Source organism: Pelodiscus sinensis, chromosome 11 (genome assembly GCF_049634645.1).
Source record: "Pelodiscus sinensis isolate JC-2024 chromosome 11, ASM4963464v1, whole genome shotgun sequence".
Taxonomy (NCBI): domain Eukaryota; kingdom Metazoa; phylum Chordata; order Testudines; family Trionychidae; genus Pelodiscus; species Pelodiscus sinensis.
Genome location: NC_134721.1, coordinates 12,746,678 through 12,769,000, shown reverse-complemented (window position 1 = coordinate 12,769,000; position 22,323 = coordinate 12,746,678). Strand labels below are relative to the sequence as shown.

Below are 22,323 nucleotides of genomic sequence, written 5' to 3'. Positions count from 1 at the left end.
TTTGAATTTCCCGGGCTTCATTTGCATAAGCAGGGAGCCGCCATTTTTAAAACCCCGCTGGTTCAAACCCCGTGCAGCGCGGCTACACGGGGCTCGAACTAGGTAGTTCGGACTAGGATTCCTATTCCGAACTACCGGTGTAACGAGCTGCACGGGGTTCAAACCAGCGGGGTTTTAAAAATGGCGGCTCCCCGCTTATGCAAATGAAGCCCGGGAAATTCAAATCCCGGGCTTCACTTGCAAGTGCGGTATGCCTACATTACCCTCCTAGTTCGAACTAGGAGGGTAGTGTAGACATACCCAAAGTTATTTTGAAATAACTTTCCTGTGTAGACATGCCCTGAGCGTTATGTACATTTATGTCCATATGTCCATTTCATAAAGCATGGGGGAGGGGCAGTGAACCCTCAAACAGGGCCCTGGGAGATTCTGCTATTTACCTCTCTCCACTGTGAACATGAATCATTTCTTCATACCTGTTGTTTCCTTTAGCCAGTTGTTGATCCCATGAAAGGACCTTCCCTAATATCCCATCATCCTCTCCCAAAAGGAATAAAACACTGAGATGAAGGATATGAATTGTGCAACCAGAATGCACTCCTGCATCCTGCAGTGAACTTGGTTTTCATTAATTATTTATACTGGTTTTATAGGGCATTTATTGACACTGTACCTGACTCAGGCAGAAAAAGAAAGGATGAGTTGCACATGAAAGGATGAGTTTAAAGCACTGAATTTTATTTTTTGTACCTAATGTTCTAGGAACCATTCTATCTCATGGACTGAGTTTAGAGTTTTGAATTAAAAGATGCATAAAACTCTAAATAGCAAGGTGTTAGGCTATTGATTAGGCATGAAAGAAATTTCCATGTACATTGTTTATTCCAGAAAGTGTATAGTATTTATACAAAAAAAATTGTTTCTGTGATACAGGTTGGACTTTCCTGGTCTGGCAAGCTCAGGACCTGACCGGTCCTAGATAAAGGATTTTACTGGATTTTACTGGATCTGGGGAAGTCATTTCTGGAGCCCCTGCTGCCTAGCCTGCTGGCTGTCTTCTCGCCTCCTGTTAGACCCATTTCCCTACTATCCCCACTGGGCAGCCATTGCTGCTCTGGCTCTGGGACCGGCAGGGCTCCAATCCCCACAAGGTAGTTGCACACCGCACTGGGGCTCTGGGACCACCCACTAAGCAAAACAGCTACCAACCCCATCAGGCAGCCACACGCATGTCTCCTAACCCTGCTGGGCAGATCTGCTGCCCTGCCGGCCCCAAAGGGATCTTTGCCACTGGCGCTCCACCAGGACTTTCTGGTCCTGCAACATCCGTGCCGGACTATCGATGTTGCTGGACCAGAGAATCCCAGTTAAGAGTAGTATTTGTATAAGGTTAAAACATTTGATTGTATTATGCCCCTTTAAAAGTAGGCTTAGCATACATTTTGAAGGAAGTCAGGCTCCTAGAAGAATGGTTTTGTTTCCCTTTCTTTTCATAATTTAGGCTCTCCCTTGCCTTGTGAATACAGGCAGTCCCCAAGTTACGCGGATTCGACTTATGTCGGATCCGCAGTTACAAACGGGGCTTTTCTCGCCCCGGAGGACGGGAGCGGCGGGACGCCCAGATGCGCCGCGGTCCGCTGCCCCCGTCCTCCAGGGTGAGAAAAGCTGCTCCCCGTCTCCCTGGTCTGCAGGGAGACGGGGAGCAAAGCCTTAGAGCACGCCCGCAGCGGGACAGCCCGGGCGCACTTGAGCCATCCCCCTGCGGGCGTGCTCCACAACTTTGCTCCCCGTCTCCTGACCAGCAGACCAGGGAGATGGGGAGCAAAGCCTCAGAGCACGCCCGCAGTGGGACAGCCGCGGCATCTCCCTGGTTTGCAGGGAGACGGGGAACAAAGCCACGGAGCAAGCCCACAGAGGGACAGCCCAAGCACGCCTGGGCTGTCCTGCTGCAGGCGTGCTCCAAGGCTTTGCTCCCCGTCTCCCTGGTCTGCTGGGGGGGCGGGTGCAGCTAGTGCCCCCCCCAGCAGACCAGGCTTTTCTTGCCTACCCCTGGGGTAGAGCAGCTGGGGGCTGCTGGGTTGGTCCTGCAGCGCTGCTCCGGACCAACCCGGCAGCACCCCAGCTGCTCTGCCCCAGGCATCCTGATTCAGCCGCTGCTGGTCAGTTTCAGCAGCGGCTGAATCAGGACGCCTGGGGCAGAGCAGCTGGGGTGCTGCTGGGTTGCTCCAGTAGCGCCGAGGAGCCACGTTACTGGAGCAACCCAGCAGCACCCCAGCTGCTCTGCCCCAGGCGTCCCCAAGTCAGCTGCTGCTGAAACTGACCAGCGGCTGACTACAGGAAGCCCGAGGCAGAGTTGCTCTGCCCCAGGCTTCCTGGAATCAACCGCTGATCAGTTTCAGCAGCAGCTGACTTGGGGATGCCTGGGTTTCTTAAGTTGAATCTGTATGTAAGTCAGAACTGGCGTCCAGATTCAGCCGCGGTTGAAACTGATCAGTTTCAGCAGCGGCTGACGCCAGTTCCGACTTACATACAGATTCAACTTAAGAACAAACCTACAGTCCCTATCTTGTACGTAACCCGGGGACTGCCTGTACACAGTTGTTTCAGTATATTCTGATACAGAAGGTCAGGAATGAAAGGAAAGCTAAACATGATGTTTGTTCCCTGCCCGCTCCCCATCAAATACATCCACGTATTTATGATGCACAGAGAATTAAATTTTCATCTTGATGTGCAGTAGGAAGACATGAGGTTTCCCTGCATAGTAATGATGATGCAGACTCACATACTGACAATGAAAACTTGCTGTACGAGGAAGATACTTAGATACAAGTCTTACATGCTCTCACTGACATAAATCAGAGAGATACCCTGGATTTAAATGGCTGCAGGACTGGACTTTACAAGTTACTTTTTGTGTGTGCCAGTGTAGCTATGCTTCTTTATTAAAACTATGTGCTGTATTAGAACTGAAATTGATTTTGATTTCCAGCAGTTCCTGAGGATGAAACAGGAAATGAAGCTCAACATTCCAACTGCAGTGCCTCCCAGCAGTAGGTGTGCTCGGTTTGGGGTAGGTATTACCATAAATGTACCTGCCAACAGGGATGTTGGGATTCAATAGCATAATCACAGATACAATCCCAGACTGAAGTAAAAGTCTAAGTGAAAACTGACTCAACTGATGGATTGAATGTGCTTACCACAAATGTAGTAAAGCCTCAACTTCTCTTGCTTTCAGGGAGTCCCGTGAATACTGGGATAGGTCCTGGCTTTGTAATATCTATGAAAGAGCAATTTAATCCTAGCCATTTTAATGGGTCACACAACTGTGGTGCATACTTCTAAAATTTAAGTGCAGCCCCGGCAGCGCTCTAAAGTGGAAGTGTGGCCACAGCTCTCCCAGAGCTATATGTAAACCACATCCATGAGGGGAGTAGCTAACAGCACTGGGGGAGCCCATTTACACTGGCACTTTATAGCACTGTAACATGCTACACTTGGGAGTGTTTTCATACAACCCTAAGCCAAAAACTTGCAGTGTAGTGGCAATGTAGACTAACACCGAAAAAACAGATTATTCCCTTCTAGTTTTTTTATACTACTTTGTCAAAATATAATACAGCTTTAAACCACAATAGAATGGACATACTCTTGGGGTCATATCCAAGCCCTCGTGATAATGGGAGTTTGGCTATTGACTCAATGAGGCCAGAATTTCATCCTTGAGGTACATATACAATGGAAGCTTCAGGGGGTAGCTGAGTTAGTCTCTACAGGATAAACTTAAAAAACACCACATGGTCTGGTAGCACTTTATAGACACAAAACATGTAGATGGTATCATGACCTTTCGTGGGCTCAGCCCACTTCTTCAGATGACTCTGGTCATCTGAAGACGTGGGCTGTGCCCACGGAGTCATCTGAAGAAGTGGGCTGTGCCCACGAAAGCTCATGATACCATCTACATGTTTTGTGTCTATAAAGTGCTACCATATACAATGGAATAAAGGAACCAGGGCTCATACCACAGGGTTAATAGCTCCCATGTAAACATTCAGGCTCAGGCTGTAGCCCAAGCTTTGGGACTCACCTGAGTCCAAATGTCTGCACAGCAATTTTACAGCCCTCTTTTTTTGTTGTTTTTTGTTTTACAGCTGACCCAGGTTTTCTATGAGTGTTTAGCTGGAGATGTACCTTTAGTTTCAATGTATATGTATGGAAAGAAGTCATATAGATAAGTTACTGTTAAATTATGCCTACCATGCTTACTACTTTCATCTCCAGTGGTGCTAGAAATAGGGATTCTGCCGCATCCTTTGGCTTGAAGTAATAACAACAAACACCAAATGCATTGTTTTCATCATCAGGACCCCAACTATAAAAATTGTTCTAGCACCACTGGATCTCCTGTATGTGTCTGATAAAATAAGCTTATTTTATATAAATATAGAACTGTGAACAAGTATCCAGTTAGACAGATGGGGGGAAGTAATTATAATTAGAATTGCAATTTAAATGAATGACTTTTTAAGGGTTATTCCTAACCACAATCACCAAATGCAGTAAACATCAAAGCAACGATGTTCTAGGCAGTCTCTTCAGCTCCATGGACTTGGGACAAATAACCTGCATACAAGGAGCAGAGTATTTTCAGTAGCAGAAATTCTTCTTAGCAGAGAACTTTAGCTAAAATAAAGTTTGGACCATGTTCGGGTCAAAATGCAAGACTCATGTGCTCAAGTACTTTGCTGAGGCGGGTAAAGAAAATATAGCCCTTTCAAAACATGCTTTGGGAGGAAGGGATGTTGTGAATGCACTGCTCACATGTCATGTACCATTTAGACAGGACAGTGGATCAGAATTATTCATCATAAATTCTTGGAAGAATTTTTAGAATTGTCATTCTATCAGAAGCAACCCACCTGAAAAATTCAGAATGAAAGTCTCTCCGTTTTGTTAGCATTTATAAGTTAGCCACTGATTTATTCAATACGTTTAGCTTACAAAAAATACATTTCAGCCTCTGAGGGCCAAATCCTGCTCTCCTGCAAGTCAAATTCTTCATTAAAGCTAACACTTTTGGGTAAATATATTTGGAAATTGCAATAAAAACTCAAAGTGAAGTGTTTTAGAGATGCAATTAACCTGTAACAATGCAACATGCGGGAGACAAGCTGCATGATTGCATTTTAAAAAGTGCACTTTCAAGCTGTAGGAAATACACCTCGGGAGGCCAATTCTTTTCTCTCCTTTTAAAGTGGCATGGAAGCACAACATGCAGCATTTGAAACTGCTACTTATGTGTTAACTGACAGCAAGCCTGGCAGTGAAATAGTGGTACTACTGCAAAAGTAAGAGGGGAAAACAAGATATAGCTGATTGGGAGAAAGGAGCAGAGTGAAAGGAGGGTTAACCCAATCCTGCAACTTATTCAAGCAGTCGAACAAGAGTAATCTCTGTGTCTTTGGCTGGAATTGTAGCCTGAGTAGATTGTAAGATTTGACCCGTGGAATGTGCATTTTGAACCAACTAGCTTTTAATGATAATTTCTAATTAGCGATATTTGGGATGGGATTTTCATAAGCTCCTAAATCAGTTGGGAGCACCAGTCCCATAAAAAAGCTACTGAATGTCAATGGGACTGGTACCATAAATCAACTTGGTGCTTCTGAAAAATCTCATAACCGTCTTGCATTTTACAACAAAAGCCCAAATCTTCAAGCGTTTGGTCTTGGACTTCCATGTTATGTGCACATCTACTTCTTACTCCAGAGGTCAGCAGTAAAATTCATACCTTCAACATGGAAGGAATCACTGTGTCCCCCCAAAAATCGTATTTTTATCCATCTCTAAGAGATTAGTAGTTACAAATGGACTTATTCCATAAACGTGTGACCCTGTATAGCCTCCTACTCCCAGAGGAAGGAGCAAGCACCAGCAGCTACAATCTCTGAGCAATCAATGAAAGGCAAATAAAAAAGGAAGCCAGAGCTGCAGAGATGTGGATGTGCATGGAACAGAGGATTTCATCCTCCTTACTATGTACAATTCCCAGGCAGAGAGACATTGGAGGAGAGAAGAAACAGGTTGCCAGAAGAGACCATAACAAAAAGGTACAGCTCACCTTTTCTTCTTTCCTTTCTAACAAACTTAGATAGAAAGAGCTACTACGCAAACTCTTCAACACTGGCCTGATTTCTGCAATTCAGGTATTTATTTGGAAGGTACCTGGTAGAAGCCCCAGGACCACAAACTATTTTCTCCTCAGTTCTCAGCTGTTTTTATATCAAGTGACTATCATGCCTTTTCCTCCCTGGAAGGAATAACCTAGCCAAAAAGAACAGTTACTGATTTGATGTTAGGTGGAAGGAAGAGCCCAGAGACTGAGTGCCAGGAAACATTCTGAAAGTTTGAGAACCTTAATTGGATGGTATCCAGGGCTGTTTTCAGCCACAAGCACCTTTTCACGGTTGAATAAGTTGCTCCCCCTTTGTTCTGCCAATTGCTGTTTAATTCCGTGTCTAGTTGTTCCTTGTTATAACACCAGCCCTCTGGCAGGATTCTTAATCATCTCTAACCTCTTGGGTGGTAAAAAACCTGAGAGGTCATGAGGCTGGTAGCCCTAGTAAAGAACAGTCTCTATTTTGAAATTAGCTCTGTCAGAAGTTTAGCTGCCTGTGTTTTTCAGGATTTACTAACCCTTCTGCTGGGTTGGTAGGAGAACCCAGTGCCACTCCCATCCCTGGGTCTCCACCCTGGATAAAGCCATCAGAACTGGTTTCTCCCAACCCATTACTGCTTTCCACCTCTCTTGAAGGCAGTTTTCCAGACACACATTCCATGATCCTCCTTTTTCTAGAAGTACAGTTACTTAGGCAGTTTTCTGCCAGTCCATCACTGAAGGAGCCTGCTTTCTGTCTTTCCTCAGCTTCTCTGGTAGTCACCCTCCCTTCTGACCTGCCTTTTTAACCTCCTCAGCTGTTGTAGGGCCAGCCATCAGCCCCAGTTGAGAGACCAGCTCATTCCGCTGTTAACCTTTTAGCAGATGGGACACCATGGGGTTTGTATACTGCAGGACAAAAGGCAATATACCCTTGGTTCTAATATGAGAGCAGTATTATTCATGTGCCCTAGCCTCTTCAGCAGTGAGCCACATTTACTGGGCAAATATCATGAAAGCTAGGATTTTTCAAATACTGTATTAAAAGTGTCACAAAGTCATTCAAACACACGATTCAGCTACTATAATCACACATTATTCGGCTTAATCAATATGCTGGGAAATATGAAAGTGCACTTTCATCATTTAGACTAAAAGTATCATGAACACCCGAGTCAATATATTTCTCACAGGCCTAAAACAGTTTCTCAACAAAAGCCTTGGTGATTCTATCTGAATCTATGCAAAATCCTAGTAACATCCAGAAAGCTTTATGAAGGTTGTACTGGATGGAACAGCTTGCAAGATGGGGCCCTGAGTTATGCTGATTTATATTGGCACAGCTGTAATGCTATATAATGGATATAAATGTAACAGTAATTCTCATTTGGTAGATACCATTTGTAATGTATGGCTTCCTTCCTCCAGTTCTCCCTCCCCAGTTTTAAACCCAATCTCCTGTATTTGATGCATGGGGTGGAAAGAGAGAAACAAACATTTGTAAGCCATACCAACAGGGCAGAGCACAAAACAATTCTCAACAAATACTGAAACTCCATACAAGTCCATTCTTAACTATGTTGAATGTTTTGTATAGTTATCCAAAGGAAACAAGGGAAATAAATTGGAGACTTGAGGTCAGCAACATTTTTTATCATGCACATTCATATAACATACATAGGCAATTTACAGCCACCAGTTACATGAATAAGGCATTTGTGCATGCAGATGGGTCTAAGTAAGTGCAAGCACAAATTAGGTGCAAAAAAGAACAAACAAAAATTCCTTTTGTCTTCAGGATTCAGCTTCATGGGAGAGAAATAAAAAACAATCAAATCTTAAATGATGCTCAAATGTCAGACAACACTAGTATTAAAGACAGAAATGCTCGTAATGGGCTTTCCTAGATTGTAAGTCATACTTTTTCCAAGTAAGTAGCAGGAATCAGGAGGGCCTGCAGCAGAGCCAGTCTCCCAGCAACCTAAGGAGTACAGCAGGCTGTCTGATTGGATGCACTGCCAGATAGATTGGAAGAGTCTGCAAACTACCTCTCAAGCTACAGTTCAGCAGCTACTCAAAGCATATTACAGCCTATGGCTATGATAAAGTCTCTGCCTGTTCGTACCTGACCCTGATCCAGTTTTACCTCACTAAAGAGAGCCTGGTTCTGACCAGGGGCTCAGATTTCTGACTTGGCTCTGGCACCTGGCCTCTGTCTCCATCGTGGACACTAGCCTCTGAAATCCCTGGCTAACAAAGCATGCTACAAGCATCAAGTAAACAGTCCATGTTCCAGTCACTGACAATATGAGCTAAATGCCTTAAGTAGTACTGTACCTTCCTTTCTTGCTTTAGTTAGTGGGGTTATTCTTAATTCCTTAAGGTAATGTATAAAAATCCTTTACTCATTTGGTAGTCACAAAACAATACATTAGGCATTGTGTGTCAGCTCCTTTAATAGGCCATATTCCATTACCGCACCCAGCCTATTTGGCTGCATCACATTGTTGACAATGACATCAAATGTATAACTTTGTGCATGATCAGCGCATCCCATGAGGGATAGGAATTGTTCCAGTGAAGGAAAGATAAGAGTCAGAAGAACAGACAGTAGTTCCCTACATAAACAAGGAACTCTCTGTATATAGGGCTGTCATGTTTTGAGGGGATATTCCCCCCATAACAATAAAGATAGGAAGCCTTAAGGAGTTAAAAGTATCCATATCCATCCACATAAAACTACTATGATTTCATTCGGGATTTTGTGGGGTTTTTTCACTGCTTTGGGGCTTTACATTGTTGCAGCAATTTTTTTAGGATTATTTTAACAGTGGTTTAATTGTCAGATTTTAGTTCTGTCAGTTCACCCTTTAAATTCTCATGGACCTTGATGAGAGCACTAGCAGCAGAAAGATGACAGGATCCAATCCAATGACTTTTGAAGTGCATTCACACCTCACTTGTTTGGAAACATGACCACGTGTAATTATAGGGTGTGTCTAGACTACATGGCTCCGTCGACAGAGCCATGTAGATGAGTTTAGTCGGCAAAGGGAAATGAAGCGGCAATTTAAATAATCTCCACTTCATTTACATCAAAATGGCCGCCGCGCTGAGCCGGTTAGCTGTTTGTCGGCACAGCGTGGCAGTCTAGACGGGGATCTGCCAACCCCAGAACCCTTCATTGGCAGATCCTTTATGCCTCATGAAACGGCAATTATTTAAATTGCCGTTTCATTTCCCTTTGCCCACTAAACTCATATACATGGCTCCGTCGATGGAGCCATATAGTCTAGACACACCCACATAGTTTGTAATACACCCTTCCAAGAATGGTTTTATTAATGCTTATTTACACACTCCAGGTCAAATGCTGGTTAATCATGGAAGTGGACCCAAAACAAATGGACATTAATCATATTATTTATACTGTGAAAGCATCCAATCATGGATAAGGACCCCACTGTGCTAGGTACCAGAATAAAAGATAATTCTTGCCCCTACAGGCTTTCAGTCTAAGGTCAGGTCTACACTAGGGGGCAAAGTCGAAGTAAGGCACCCGACTCCAGCTATGTGAATAGTGTAACTGGAGTTGACATACCTTAGTTTGACTTATCATGCTGTCCCCCTTGTGTGGGGAGAGAGTGGAAGGGAGCAACTCTCTTGTCAACTTCCCTTACTCCTCATGACCCAGTGGATACCAAGTCAACAGAAGCGTGATCAGTGGTTGATTTACTGGGTCCTTACTAGACCCGCTAAATCAACCTCAGGGAGATCCATCTCTGCAGGGTAGATCTCCTGCTAAATGGAGAAAAGGCCTAAGCAAAAGCAACATTATTTGTAGCCACCATTGTCCCTGCCTCTCACCCCAATACATGGCCACATGGATTATTTTTTACTAAGAGCAAGAATGATCAGCAGGGATGCTCAGAACTCACAGTGATAACAGTGACCTAAGTATACAAATAAGAGGAATATGCAATTCACATTTAGATCAATGGACACATTCACATAGACATAAGCACTAGCATCCTAAATTCCATGCTGGAAAATTTCTGTATGATTCCAGCCGGGGGGGCACATGGCAAGCTCTGCAGAGGTTTCGATTTTAGCCTGAATCAGAACAGAAACTGTCTGCACAGCATTCTACTACAGGTTGCCAGGTTTCAGACTCCACCTAGAATTATGGGAGTTTTTGACACCAAGCAAGCAATAGTAGTGCACTGTCTTAAAGACACTCAAAATCTGAGCTGATATTTTTTGAAATGTTATTGAGAAGAACTATATCATGGTGTTATTGAGAGAAAAGCAATTTTTAGTTAACCGAATGATACATTTTAAAAATAGGTTATATCTTTGTCACCTGCAGTAAATTAGACTGTTTTATTTTCTTTCATTTTGCTTTGGACAACCCAATACACAAAATGTGGCTTTAAAAAAGAAGTTCACAATTTCTGCTAAATAGCCCAGCAAAGGTCTCCAGTCTGATGAACTACAGGAAGTGCCAAACTGCCCAGATATAATTCAGATAATCATCAAACTGCATGTTCCATGTTATGTTCCATTTACTCATAATGAAGTATGATGTAACTCAACATGACCTAGCAGGACCTCACATTTCAAGACAGCATGACAAAAAGCATTCAGTGGATGAGTTTCTTTGTTGGGATTATGCTCCCCACTGATGGTTTCCTTTCAACAGATGTCTAAGTGAGAAAGGACAAATATTTAATTGCAAGTTATTATAAAACACTGAGAAAGTCAAATTCTCAATTTCCAAGTAACAATGGTAATAATTTTTTTGTCCCTTTCCCCCTTTTTCATATACATTCTGATACTCAGCTTCAGTACTAGAATAAGGGACATCATTCTGAGTAACAATCTGAATTGGGTATGGTGAGGCTTTGTACTGGCAAAAAAACATTCTTTAACTAAAAACAGAATTTTCTAGTTTACTGGATAAATACCAGAAGAAATTTGTGGAATCATGTTGGGTTGCTAAGCAACCAATAGTTCCAGTGTCACTTGTTTGTGATCAATTCAAGTCATTCATCAGGCTCTGAAGCACCATGCTAAGGAATTCCAACAAATTTGTTACTTGGGAAAGCCACAGAGACTTCCTGCAACACAATAACACTTTCATTCTTAGAAGATAAACTTAGATGTTCTTTTGATGAAATGTGATATGTTAATTCATTATTCTTAACATACTACTAATGGGCAAAGCTTTAATTAACTACACCATTGTAACACATGCAAGATAAAATGGAGTAATTAGTGCTGCTTAGAGTAGTCACTATCTTCTCCCACTGGGAAAAAGAAGAAGGAAGCTTCCTTATCATGCAAACAGTTGTCCACAAAAATCACTATAGTAATGTACAGCTAGCTTTTGTTGATGTCTTTTTCCAGTGATATGTGATAAATTACACTTTTAATGGCAAACAAAATGGCTGCAATCCAAGGTACACTAGGCAGACATAAAATACTGTGAATAATACAATCTTTCATTTAAAAGGAATGCTTATCTCTGAGCTTTCTGGAATAACTATTATGCCTTCACTCATTAAGTTTAATTACAAATGTGGCACATAGTAAATGCCCATAATAATTACATTCTCTATAGACAGAGGCAGTGAGTTAAGGATAAAACTGTAATCAAAATGCACATAATTGAAAATGCAGTATCCTTACTGTCTTATTTCAGTCCCTGGTTCAGAATTCCTTATAGTTTGATTGTTTAAAATGTTGCACTGTATTAACAATTTCAGTTAATGTAAGTACTATGCTTATATTATTGTTAAAATTTCTACACAACCAATTTGCTTATAATTTTTTTGGTCATGGATATTTCCCAGAATTTTCATGCAAATCCTGTGTTTATTTTCTCTTCTGCATAAATTATTTTGTCTCTTGCCTTCTTCTCGTTATCACAGGACCTGGTCTCGTAATCAACTTACTCAGGCAAAACTGCCATTGACAAGCAAAGAACCCTTGCTTGAGAAAGTAATGAAGAAGCTGGGTTCACAAGCCCTTTCAATTCCATTAAAAACAATTTGCCCTTCTGAGAGCAAATCATTCAGTAATTTTGCAGACACCATTAAAGGTTATATTAGGACATCCATATATCACATTAAAATCATCCCTAAAATGAATATTCTATATTTTGCTTTTACAAGATGGTAACCAAATTTGGAAACAATTTTGTTAAGTAAATAAAATCTGCATGCAAAGGATCATGGCTGATAATGTGCCAATGATCACATGAATAGTTCCCATAATGCTATTGACATTACTGTTTCCAAATTTAATCACCATATTTTAAAGAAGCATATAGAATACTAATTTTAAGGATGAATTTTATTGTATAAAACACTGTCTCTCTCATTGGGTATTACTAGGTATGAGTTCATAATATTTGTTCAAAAGTGCTCCTTGGTGCTTATGAAGTTCTTCCTAATACCATTAACATTTACTTTTTACAACATAATTTATCAGATCAAATAACACTCTAGAGTCACACAAAATGAGATTACTCAAATCATTTGTGAAATTTCCAAACAATAGGAAAACCTATGCTTGTATATGACTTATTCATGCAAAATGTACTGCATTTACAGACATTAATTTACAATTTCTCTGTCCATCTGGCTAAAACACCTCAGTCAAAAACATGAACCAAATCATCTTAGTGAGGAGCTGTGTGTGAAAAGGCAACTTCTGTTTCCTGGTGCAAAGGCTTGTGTAGGCTGTTTGTTCTACTACATTGCATAGAAGCCCATTGAAATTACACAAACAGAAAATTTAAGTGGAACCACTTAAAACTGGGGTTAGCAAAATTATACACAGATGTATCTTTTGATTAAAAATGTGGATTGTAGAATGAGTATATCATTAAATTACCATGTACCACCAATACCTATAAACGATTGAATTTCTCCCTACTTTTAGTGAATTCATCTACATTTTATTGCAAAGATAATTACACAACTCTAATGAAAGATGATAAATATTTATAAGAAAAAGAGATGACTACCTGTATTGAAAAAACAACCACCCGCCAAAAAAGGAGAATGTGAAAATATAATCCCCAAAGGAACCCAACTGAGATTGGCAAACTTGAACTTTCACAAAGCGAGATGAAATTCAGAAGAAACAGTCCTAAAACTATCCTCTCAAGCCATCTGTGATTGTGAGCTTGGATACAAACCCACTTCTTTTCTTCCTCTGCTGAAAGTTCCCCCTTGTGTTTTCTAGCACTGAAGACCAAACTTTAGCCGGGCAGCAGTTTTACACAGTGTGTCACAACATGCACTTAAAACATAAAAACCACACACCCTGCAGCCAGACTGCCTGAACAATGGACGGACCATCTCAAAATGCCTCTGACTCAGGAAACGCGTGAAGCAGCAACTCGCTGGTCGCTTGCTCCCCAAGACACGTGTGAGGCGGGGACCTCTCCCCCAGCGCCCCTGGGAAGCGAAGTCGGACAGCGACACGATTCCGAAGCCTAAAGCCCTGCCGCCTACCCCGCTGCATAGCTGGGCTGAGCGGCGCTCCCTCGCTACACCGAGCGGCTGCGCTTGGCATCCCGCTCCCAGGCAGAGCCCTTCCAAAGCGGGGACCAGCTACGACTAGGCTGGGCGTTCACTCCAGCCCAGCCGCTCTGTTGCGGGCAGCGCCCGCTTGACACACACAGGCTTGGGTCCGTGCAACCGGCCGCTCCCCGCGCCTCAACTTCCCCCCCCCCTCCACCGCCTTGTCTTCCCCCTGCAGCGCATCGCGTGCTCCCCCGGGCAGCCAACTGGGAGATGCCCCTCACCCAGCCCGCTTCCCACCTGCTACCCCCGCCCCGCCACACCCCGCCCCAGCCAATACCTTGCAGCCTGGGCGGGCTGGGTCCACCTCAGGGCGTCCCTCGCTGGGAAGAGCCGGGAGTTTGCAGGGGAAAGGGGAGGCTGGAGCTGCGCTCCGTGGGCAGCAGCTTCCCCCCCGCCACTTGCGGCAGCGTCCCAGCCCGCGAGCCCAATTCCCCGCCTCGCCGTCCGTCCCCCCCCACCACCCCCCACCGGAGAACCGCTCGGGAAGGAAGGAGGCTCCCTCCGTGACTGGCATCAATATCTCCTCCGGCGGAGCTTCCCGGGAGCCATGGCAACGGGCCCCGAAACCTCCCCAATCTGCCCCAGCCTCTCGCGCACGCGGCTGTTGGGGGGGGGGGGAGCAGCCTGTGCTCTTCCCCCCCCCCCCCCAGCCGCCGCCACCATACAAGCCCCCCCCCACTGGAGACGGTGCAGAGGCGCGGGGGGGGGCAGCCTGCAAATCCCCAGCCCACGCCCCTTTCCCGCAGCTGGGAGCTGTCGTCCCCCCCCCCCCCACTGAGGCAGCAGCAAATCCCAGCCTTGCAGGGGGGGGGCAGAAATCCTCCCTACCCCCCTGACTGGGCTGCGAGGTGGCCGAAGCCCCCAGCCCTGCCCCCCATGCAGGCGGGGAGCTCTCACCTGACGGAGCCGCTCCCCGGGCGCAGCAGCTGGCGTGGGGGGAAGCAGAGCGAGGTGGGGGCCCGGTGGCTCGCCCGCTGGGGGTCCCGTCCGCTGGCAGAAGCTCGCCCTTCTCTGGGCCGGCGGGCTGTGGCTAAGTGCCTGCCTCCTTTCCGTGCTGCCAGAGGGCGAGGAGCGCTGGGTGCCGTCCCAGCATGTTCACACTTTCCACTCCCTCCTCCCTGGGCTGGGGAGCGCCCGGCTCCTTCAGCCTCCGCGTCTGGTGAGCTCTGGCAGGTTTTACACAGGGGGCGCTGCCAAAGGACACGGCCGGTTTGGGGGTCATTACTGCAAGCCTGGGGGCAGCAGTACCCCTACTCCACTGCCCCAGGGAGAGAAGAATGTAGAACCGCGGTGCGGTGGAGATGCCAGAGGACCCCTCTAACAGTCAGGAGTCCAAAGCGACAAAGGGATCCTTTGGACCCAGGTGAAGGACTTACCTGAGATGCAGTGACTCTGGGTAGATTCCCTACTCTTGGCCTCAAGGGGGTCATCCCTCTTCAATAACTGTATCCATGGATGGCACAGCTGATAAACCCAGTTTAACTATAACTGAAATAAAAAGGACAAAAGTCAAGAGGAGAAAAACAATGGCTGAATAATAGGAGGGGGCACCCTACTGGCAAGACCCTTAAATAATGGAGTGAGGTGCCAAGAGAGGTGGTGTAAGTAGAGCCCACTAAGTTAATTAAATCAATGGGACTGACTAAAACACCAGACTCCTTCCTTGCATCTAAGTCAAATCTTTCCATTTTCCCCTAGAGACAAAACTTTATGCTCTCCCCATACAAGGCTGGTGCTGTCAGCAATTATTACCATAGCAGATTAGTTAAATTAGAGCCTTCTGAAAGTTAATTAATCCCACACCATTTGAAACTCCTTTCAGCATAGTTTTTTCTCCACTGCCTTTTACCATTCTTTTCCCCACCTAGTCAAATGAATTTCTTTTGCATTAGTGAGCATTTGGAATCTCTGTAACATGCTGAACTACTGGAAAGGTTGGCTTTTACTTCTACATATTTTCCTTGAATAACCTATTTATTCCATGGAGTAACACTGAATTTTCCCCTGGGTGAGGCTGGGAGGTGAAGACACAGAATCATCAATTTGTCAACCATATTCTTAACAGATTTTTACCCAGGAAATAAGGAGGAAGGATTTTTGTGCGTGCTTGGACTTCTCCTACTATTTCCTACTTCACTGCTGCCTCGAAAATGCGACCTTTCCGGTCACTTCTCCCCACCCCCCATCACACACACCTTTGTCTGATGCAATGAAGAAAAATTATCATGAACACATGTTGAAATCATAAAACCATGCAGATTGGAGCTAGCATTCCTGGGGATTATTACTCCCGGGGTTACAGATTTTTAAATAGTAACAATTAGAAAGTGTTAATATACCAGGGTACCACTGTTGTTCACCTCAGAAAAAACTGTTTAGATGAGATTATTTTGGGACAGGAAGTGAAATAAATGGCACATAGGGTTAGGAAGGATGTTATAAAGCAAATGAGGTACCAGTAATAGGAGAGAAATGCTGCAAGATAATAGGAAAAATAGTATAATCTAATATATTCTGTTTAAGGAAACTGCAAAAGTCTATTTTGAGTCAGTGTTATGGTTTACATTTCAATCACGTAAAACCAACCAAGATACAGACAGAATTTTCCCAATAATTGTAACACAGCCAACTTGTGACTAAATAAGTGTTGCTGAAGTGTATGACCACATGCAAAGGGAGGGAGGACTACTATTCTGTGCAAGGGAGCTATGTTTTGGTTGCTTGTAAAGTCACAATATTGAATTTCTGGATTTGTCTGCAACTAGGGCCTTGCCTAAAGTCCAGCAAAGGAAATAGGAGTCTTTCCACCATCTAAAGCAGATAACGAATTTGGCTTTCACAGCTAAATCCTGAGTATCTTTGCTGGTTATGAGTATAAACATAGTGGGAAGAAATGATGCATTTACATGACACTACTCTCCAAAGCTGCTGAGAACTCATGCAGCGAGCCTTCACACCTTTATGCAGAAGAAACTTTTACAAACTATTGTGAATGGATCAATGGTGTTAGTAAAGCAATCTTCTATCAGCCTTACTCCATGAACAATGAATGCACCGTGAATCTGTGTGGACCAGTTGTCAGCACTAGGCTCAAATAGCAAACTGTACTCATTATCACTCATTTCCTCTCTCTCTCTCTCTCTCTCTCTCTCTCTCTCTCTCTCTCACACACACACACACACACACACACACACACACAGAGCATAAAGGAGTGGGTTCATTCTCTGATTTCTCAGAGCTTCCCTTGCATAGCTGTTTAATCTAGTCCCAACTTTGCTGTATTAACTCATAATTTCACTGAGGGTGTGTCTAGACTACAGGGTTTTGTCGAAAAAAGGGGACTTTTGTCGACAAAAATACCTGCTCCTACACTACCACTGAGTTCTGTCAACATAATGTTTTGGCAGTTTTGTCGACGGCGGTAAACCTCATTTACAAGGAATAACGCCTTTTGTTAACAGAGTTCTGTTAACAGAAGGCGTTATTGCATCTATACTGTCCTTTGCATCTACTCTCTCATGTCAACAAAGCGGCTTGCTTTGTCAACAGAACTGGATGTAGTCTAGATGCTCTTTGTCAACAGAAGCTTTGTCGACAGTATCTGTCGACAAAGCCTCTGTCAACAAAAGCCTGTAGTCTAGGGTACATCTAGACTACAGAGTTTTGTCGACAGAAGTTTTGTCGACAGATACTGTCGACAAAGCTTCTGTCGACAAAGAGCGTCTACACTACATTCAGTTCTGTCAACAAAGCAAGCTGCTTTGTCGACATGGCAGTGTAGACGCAAGGACAGTTTACATTCAATAACACCTTCTGTCGACAGAACTAAAAATCACTTAGGAAAGTTAGATGTCAGCAAGTCACCAGGTCCTGATGAAATGCATCCCAGGATACTCAAGGAGCTGATAGAGGAGGTATCTGAGCCTTTAGCTATGATCTTTGAAAAATCATGGCAGACAGGGGAGATTCCAGAAGACTGGAAAAGGGCAAATATTGTGCCCATCTATAAAAAGGGGAATAAGAACAACCCAGGAAACTACAGACCAGTCAGTTTAACGTCTGTCCCAGGGAAGATAATGGAGCAGGTAATTAAGGAAATCATATGCAAACACTTGGAAGGTAATAAAGTGATAGGGAATAGCCAGCATGGGTTTGTGAAGAACAAGTCATGCCAAACTAATCTGATAGCTTTCTTTGATAAGATAACGAGCCTTGTGGATAAGGGAGAAGCGGTGGATGTCATATACCTAGACTTTAGTAAGGCATTTGATACAGTCTCGCATGATATTCTTATTGATAAACTAGGCAAATATAACTTAGATAGGGCCACGATAAGGTGGGTGCATAATTGGCTGGATAACCGTAGTCAGAGAGTGGTTGTTAACGGTTCTAAATCCTGCTGGAAAGGGATAACAAGTGGAGTTCCTCAAGGGTCTGTTTTGGGACCCATACTGTTCAATATCTTCATCAATGATGTAGATATTGGGATAGAGAGTACGCTTATTAAGTTTGCAGATGATACCAAACTGGGTGGGGTTGCGACTTCTTTGGAGGATAGGGACATAATTCAGAATGACCTTAGCAAGTTAGAGAAATGGTCAGAGGTAAACAGGATGAGGTTTAATAAAGAGAAATGCAAAGTGCTCCACTTAGGAAGGAACAATCAGTTCCATACATACAAGATGGGAAGCGACTGTCTAGGAAGGAGCATGGCGGAAAGGGATCTAGGGGTCATAGTGGACCACAAGTTGAATATGAGTCAACAGTGTGATGCTGTTGCAAAAAAAGCAAATATGATTCTAGGTTGTATCAACAGGTGTGTTGTAAGCAAAACTCGTGAAGTCATTCTGCCGCTCTACTCTGCACTAGTTAGGCCTCAGCTGGAGTACTGTGTCCAGTTCTGGGCGCCACATTTCAAGAAAGATGTGGAGAAATTGGAAAGGGTGCAGAGAAGAGCGACAAGAATGATTAAAGGTTTAGAGAACATGACCTATGAAGCCAGGCTTCATGAACTGGGCTTGTTTAGTTTGGAAAAAAGAAGATTAAGGGGGGACATGATAGCGGCTTTCAAATATCTAAAAGGGTGTCACAAGGAGGAAGGAGAAAATTTGTTCCTCTTGGTTTCTGAGGACAGGACAAGGAGTAATGGGCTTAAAGTGCAGCAGGGGAGGTTTAGATTGGACATTAGGAAAAAATTCCTAACTGTCAGGGTGGTCAAATATTGGAATAAATTGCCAAGGGAGGTGGTGGAATCTCCCTCTCTGGAGATATTTAAGAACAGGTTAGATAGACATCTGTCAGGGATGGTGTAGACGGAGCTTGATCCTGCCTTGAGGGCGGGGGGCTGGACTCGATGACCTCTCGAGGTCCCTTCCAGTCCTATGATTCTATGATTCTATGATTCTATGACAGAAGGTGTTATGCCTCGTAAAATGAGGTTTACCAGCGTCGACAAAACTGCTGAGTTCTGTCGACGCTATGTCGACAGAACTCAGCGGTAGTGTAGACACAGGTATAGTTTTGTCGACAAAAGTCCACTTTTGTCGACAAAACTCTGTAGTCTAGACACACCCAAGATGTACCCTCATGAGAAGACTGACTCCTTTGCTTATTTTTGCGAGTTTCAACCTATGTTTCCCTTGCCTATAGGAAAAAAACAGATAGATATATGTAAAAAAGAAAATCAAGAATATTTCAGCTAAATAAATAATTGACTTGCAGTTAGAATGCAAAATATGTCATTATTAATACTAAGATAAGGCACTAGTGAAAACTTTTTTAAGTGAAAGCCACCATTTTTCTTAGATGTGGTTTAAATATATGTATTCTATCATACTTCAGATTTCAGTAGATAGTGAAAATGAATAAATGTTACACTGCACTCAAATTATTCTTAATATTGGAGGAAAAGAAAGACTCATGAGGGAGACAAAGACAGTTCAGTAACACAAGTTCTTCTAAACAGCTGGTTCCTCTCTTCCAGAAATGCTTGTCTGAAAATAAAAGATGTGTTTGATAATATTATCCATTTGGTTAGGGAGAGGCAGATGGGTACATTTGCCAAACCTATGAAATCTGGGTGCCTAAATACAGGCTGTTGTTACATTCATACTAAAAATGTAAAGAAAGGTGGCTTGAATTTCACAGTTGCTGAATATTTGCCCATTGATTACATTTAAAATCCCAGGACATATTAAATATGGATTATCTTCCCAAATCAATTGCCAGAATGAAAGGTTGGTAATTTTTTCAAAGAAAGCTGGAGCTCTAAAGGACTGAGTTATATCTCACTTTATTAAAAATAACTTATTACATGAAACTAATATTTATCATTCAGAAAGGCCATTTTCAAATTCATATAGGAAGGCCAGAGGTTAAAACCTGGATCTTCAGTTTCACAGTCTGAGTGCTGGGCACTTGAAGCAAAAGAACAGCAGTATAATGTCTTCTTTGGAGGAAGACTCATTCTGCCCATAATTGTCAATACACACACAACTGCCACGTATAGTTGTTAAGAAAGATGATGTATTTCTGAGTACAAACAATTTCAGAAACATTTGGTATATGAGTAGATAGGAACACCAACAACTGAATGCATTTTGTTACTGATAACATAGCCACAATTTGATGTAATTCTAGAAGTATTACTCCCAAAAGCAACATTTCTGAGAATCACATTTGGGGATGGAGAAGTTTATCTGCTGGCTTAAGTAACATCATGCCTACAAACATTTTATGAGAATGACTTTTTTTTTTCCTGGAAGTTGTATTTCAGCCTGGCATTTCAGAGTATCAAATGAATTATAGATGTTTGTGAGTAACCAATGAAGTGCAGTTAATAGTATTCATTATACCAATTCAAATTATTATTATTGATCTTATTAAAAACATTATAGAACCAATCAAAATCTTCTAGGAAGTCTGTTAACACATCCCCATTCACTGAGAGCTTTTAATCTTAAAAGAAAAAGCACAGACAGATGAAGGAAGAGGGAAAGTGGTACAATATACTGCAAAGAGGACAAAGGGATTACTGGTGCACATCTCATTAGTTCCTTTTAAAAAATAAATATGTACTAATATAAAGTGCTCATCTTTATCTTTGAAAGGCAGAAAGTTACAAGGGTCTTGATTGGCATAGTGAAAGTTACAGTAAAGCATAATGAAAAGTATTTACTTCCTGTTTCATAATAAGAATAAGGGGAAAATAAATGAAATTAAGGGACAGCAATTTTAAAACAAATAGAAGGACATCCCATTGTTCACATTTACAATCAGCTCCTGGAATTCAGTCTTCGGAGGTCATTAAGTCAAACACTGTGGCTTTTTAAAACTGGGGTTTTTTAAAGGCTGGATAATTTTATGACTGCTAATAACATTTGTATCCATGAAAGCTAAGACAATAACGAGGGTAATCAAATCTCATGCTTCAGAGCATAAATTGATTATTTGAGGGGGTCATGAGGGTTTTTTTAAACCACTATGTACAAGATTGCACAATTGACCAGGTGCGTAACAAAAGGGTTTTGCTATGGTTGCTAGACCAATATTCTGATCTATCTGACAAACCTGGCCTCTCTTCTTAAGTTCTAGTCCTACTATTGACTTCTATTCAAAAAAGATTTTTATTTATAGGCACACCATCAACTTAAAATCCAGTCTATTTAAAAATGAGTTAAGAGTAGTTTCAGGTGATACTGCACCTACCTTTGGGTCTAGTTTTTTTGTTTTGTTGTTGTTGTTTTTTTAATTACAGTCACATTCATACATTTACAAATGTTTCATGTTTTATGAAAAACCCACACAAACAAACGAGGCGAAGGTTAATTACCTGACTACATAGGGGAAAACAATAAAGTTGGCAAAATGTGATTATATAAAGTATTGCCCAATGCATAACGTTTTGTTAAAGAAACAATTAACTGCTTTAGACATCTTGTCCGGTTCTAGTGATCACTTGTAACAATAGCAGTTAGAAAGAAGTGTGACTTTTAAGCTGATGGTATCTCTTTAATTAGAAGACTTACATCTCAAGTAAAATTCATTTTCTCAGACAACTTAGTGATGGCACTAGAATTCTCTGTAAGGCTCCTCTTGGCATTAATTAAAAAATCTCCATCTGTAATTTTTAGAATGTTACATTACTTGCTTTAGAGGGTTAAATGAGACTTAACATTCTGGGAGGTGTAGGAGGGAGGTTTGTACTGAGTAATAGTGACATTCCCCACAAAACACTTCAATGCAAAATTGTACGGTACAGTAATTCCACAGCATGGGTTCCAAGTACATGCATGTGCTGAAAAGGTAGACTTGCTGTCTCAGTGTAGTTAGTCCCTCCATGCTATACTCCTTCCCCTTTTGGTGCATTGCCCAGTTATTTAATTGGTGTTTGTCAGCTTTTAGAATGGAACTTCAGAACCCAGGGTCGGAAATGGAAATACAGATTCCTGGCATCTGTGTGCCAGAACAGAGTGTGCCCATTCATATGTCTCAGAATGGACCAGGTTCACTTTATAAAGAAAAGCCATTCTGGAATGACACAAGTTAAAAACACACACACAC

At 42.7% G+C, this 22,323-nt stretch overlaps 1 protein-coding gene across 1 annotated transcript in view; it reads right to left on the bottom strand.

Annotated features, from left to right (window-relative positions):
• CHL1 (cell adhesion molecule L1 like) overlaps positions 1-14,841 on the bottom strand; it is a 217,993-nt gene extending 203,152 nt beyond the window's left edge. The window contains exon 1 of the mRNA XM_075938657.1: positions 14,659-14,841. The gene's annotated coding sequence lies outside the window, so the exon portion shown is untranslated. The remainder of the gene's footprint in view (positions 1-14,658) is intronic.
• Positions 14,842-22,323: the final 7,482 nt, after the last annotated feature.